At 36.1% G+C, this 3,906-nt stretch overlaps 1 long non-coding RNA gene across 1 annotated transcript; it reads right to left on the bottom strand.

Annotated features, from left to right (window-relative positions):
* Positions 1–336: 336 nt before the first annotated feature.
* On the bottom strand, positions 337–2,572 carry LOC121744951. Its single transcript, XR_006038725.1, has 3 exons — positions 2,435–2,572; positions 777–906; positions 337–385 (listed from the first exon to the last, which is right to left on the bottom strand). It is a non-coding gene; the product is annotated as an uncharacterized LOC121744951 (long non-coding RNA).
* Between the last annotated feature and the right edge of the window lie 1,334 nt (positions 2,573–3,906).

The raw sequence follows: 3,906 nt of genomic DNA, 5'->3' as shown, positions 1-3,906 counted from the left end.
TAACACTAAGACAACACTCAACCAAAGATTTCCATTTTAATGGTGATCTGCTTTAAAATTAAAAGAGTGCTATGCTACCCAATTAGTCCAACCACAATAAAATATGAAAAAGGACCGGTATGCATGAATAATTATATGTAGACAAGAACATCAATTTGCAAACAGTTAATAACTTATGTAAACATTTAGGGTGTGTTTGGATTGATGGTTACAAATACTTATGAAAAAGTTGTAACACTTAAATGGGGAGGCTTATCTGGCTCCTAAATATATGGCTTGTGTTTGGCTTGTCTGTTTACAAATTTCGTTCAATTGCTGAAAAATGTTGCTTTCACTCTTTACCCTTAGGCGTTTCACTTATTTCCAACTCAGTCCTCCATGAACCCTAACACAATTAAGGAGTGAAATTAGTTTTATTTTATTTGGGGGGCGTCAATTGAGAATACTTCATAAAAGTAAATTTTAAAATGCTTAGAAGTGAGAAATTTAAAAATGCAATAAGTTCTAGAACTCCCCACCTGTGTGCTGAACAGAAAAACCAATAGCTTAGAACTGAGAAATTTAAAAATGCAATTAAACATAATTTAACAATGCAACTTGATGGTGAATTGAAAAACTCTACATTTGTGCCTTCAAGGTTAATGTTTGGGTGATTGCACGATAGAACAATTCAAACCCCAAATTTGAATTTATTTGGGGTGCGTCGATTGAGAATACTTCATAAAAGTAAATCATCCCAAAAATAATTGGGAAAATTATAGTAAGAAGAAGCATACCTCAAATCCTTTCACACTTCAGTACAAAGATCGCCTCTCGAGCCAGTACATGTGCTCCACACCCAGCCGCGGTCGACGAGTGCAACAAAATTTGCTCTGCAATTGGGTTTTAGAGAAAAATAGATCCAAACTGAAAAGGGCATATGTATTTGCTGAAGTTAGGGACAAGAAAGTAATTTCAATATATAAACTTCATTACTGTACAATTCCAGATACATATCGCATCTATTTTGAGAGATAGACTAACTGGCAATAACAGCCTCGGTAACTTGGGCCTTTGCTATTTCAGCGGGCCATACATAAATAATTTCTGACAATCCAAACATTAGTATTTGATGGTTAAATGATGCAAACTGTGTATCAGCCAAACCAAACACCTCCTTATCAGTTCTTCATTAGGAAGTGTAACTGCGTAACTAATGGCGTAATTGCATCCAAATCCCAGGTTTGGTAAACTTATTTCTCGAAATGAGCATTTAATCTGTTAATAAAACAATATTTGCAGCAGCAACTTTATCCATTAGGTGTGAAAAGAACTGCAAAGTACATATTGTCACTTGATAATTTCTGTGTGTAACAAATGTTCTCCCATTTCCCACCTTTCCATTCTATACCAAAATACCAATCTAAATAGGAAAAAATAAGTTCATAACCATGTTCCTCATAGTCTCACCAAATAAAGGAGCATCAACTTTTTAGAAAAACGATAAAAAAGGTTGTATCCAATTCCAACAACAGGAGTGGCCAAATGAAATGAGGTACAGAAGAGCCTAAATCAAAGAACCATTAGACTAAGTATTTCATCTGGCAGGTGACAGTATGCATTTTGGAAACATTGATAAAACGTTAATTGTATGAGCCTGTTTCGTCCATACGAAGCTCTAGGACTTATAGAGATGCCAACAGTCTATGTGTAGAAAACTGAAAGCACTTGGTAGATAAACACTCCATCCAAATACAAAGTGAGGGGACTCCAATACTTCCAGTGTATGAGCCTGTTTCGACTTTGGACTTAAGCCCTATCGCTGATTATCACAGAAATTGACGTCCAAAAAATTCAATAAAATTACTCTAGCCCCCGTTTTTCATGTAGATTCCATTTTTACATTCAAAATTATGACATAAAATCTAAATCTCACGGTCTTGGCCTCCCCTTAGACCTGCCCGGTTTCCAAATCGACCAAAAGTCGAGTTTTTCGATTCAAAACGCATCCACTTTAATCCTACAACATTAATCTAAACTTATTTAAACAATTAAACAGCATAAAAACATCATTGCAGCCCCTCTACGAACTCGGCCAAAACACAAACACAAACCTCAACCCGTTTCGATTTCAATTCATTTCTTCGATTCCTACGACGTCTATTCGTGACGTTTAACACTTTTCCCAACCAAATTCAAATCCACAACAGCCCAAACACCTCAATTAAAACCTAGGGTTTCGATCATGATGGGGATTTGGGCTAGGATTCAATTTGTTTAAATCCAAGGTTGTCAACCCACGTTATCGACGTCTACAAACGCGTATTTATCGAAAGAATTAAACAAAGACCACACCTCCACTCACACCTATGAGGAACGAAATCACAGGCCACACAACCTCAAAATCGTCACTCAAATAGCTACAAAAGTGCTATAGAAATGAGGGTGGGTTTACCTCAAGTTATCGGCGAATACTCCGTTAGAATTCAATTTCACCGAACAGTTTGCGAAATGGATTGAACGGGAGCTTGGAAATTTTCTTCTCTATGGAGTATTCTTTCCCTGTTCTTTCGCATTGTTTGACAAGTAAAAATATTTGCACTAATGGGCTTTGGCCCAAAATTAAACTTGTTTCACACAGCTGCTTTTATTTCTAATAAAAATTGTTATTATAGTAATTTTAATTATTTCATTTCATGCATTTTAATTTCTCATTGTTTTCCATACACAAAACTAGCCCCAATTTCAATACGATAAATTTATCTCTCTAACAAACTGACTCACATTCTTCATTAGTAATATTTCAAAAACTTTTCTCTTTATCTTTCTTCTACTCTATTTTATAAGTACTATTTTTGCATAAGATGTCACATCTACTGCATAAACTATTTGTATTGGATGGATCGAGCATGATAAATGAGCTTCGTTAGTTGTAGGGACGCCAGCGTTATCCGAATTTGGAAAGTTGATCCATATAGCGGGTAGTGTTGAAAATTTTAACCCAATAAATCAGTCTACATAGCCTTTAACTCGGAGAGGGCTGACTCGAACCTGATTCGCATGCCTTAGGTGTATTTTTCCCTATTCTTTCGCATTGTTTGACAACTAATTCGCTTTACGTGCATTTATTCGGGGGTTAAGTCATTTCGTGATAAATATAACCATGCATCTGGGTCGTTCATTGTTGATAAGTGAAGATCAATGGCTGAGGTTCAAAGGGGCGGGTTGGAAAGGGTTGAGTGTTGATTCTATTGGGGTGTGTTACCAGCTGGGACCACGAGCTGTTGAGTGAGCTGCCACGTCAGTGTATAAAGGTAGAACTCGAAGATGTCACACACATAATAGCGCGAAGCATTCCATCCAGATCCAAGAACTAGATTTGAATTCATCACTTGATTAGCTTTTGAGAGTAAAGTTAGATTACAAGTGTGAATCAGTGTTTCTTGTTCATAGATCTCTCGTTTGCAATCACTGTACCATTCTCATCAATAAGATCATCCTCTTCTCCGCCCGTGGACGTAGATCTTTGGATCGAACTACGTAAATCACTGTGTTGTGTATTTTGCTTGTTTCTTGAGCTCGCGATCGGTCGCCTATCTCCAACATTTCGAAAGATTGGTAATATGGTTGTATGTACTAATGTATTGTAACTTCTAACAAAAATAAACAAATAAAAATTGTCTTGCATTTCAAAGGACGCAAATAATAGTAAAAGAGTAGTATTATCCAACAGATGAATGTAACAATTGTACTAACATGTAGTAGAATAACTCTTCAAAGGTGCATTGTTTAGTACAGAAAACCAGTAACGAGGTTGAGACATGAAACCACATATAACTCTGAAAAATATAAATTGCGTAAGCATAACAATATAAAATAATTGAATATTGGAGAAATAGAGCATGCATTTGTTGTTGGGTAGTTTGT

This window comes from Salvia splendens, chromosome 8, assembly GCF_004379255.2.
Source record: "Salvia splendens isolate huo1 chromosome 8, SspV2, whole genome shotgun sequence".
NCBI classification, from domain to species: Eukaryota; Viridiplantae; Streptophyta; class Magnoliopsida; order Lamiales; family Lamiaceae; genus Salvia; species Salvia splendens.
The sequence above is the reverse complement of the archived record's forward strand: the minus strand, read 5'-3'. Positions and strand labels throughout refer to the sequence as shown.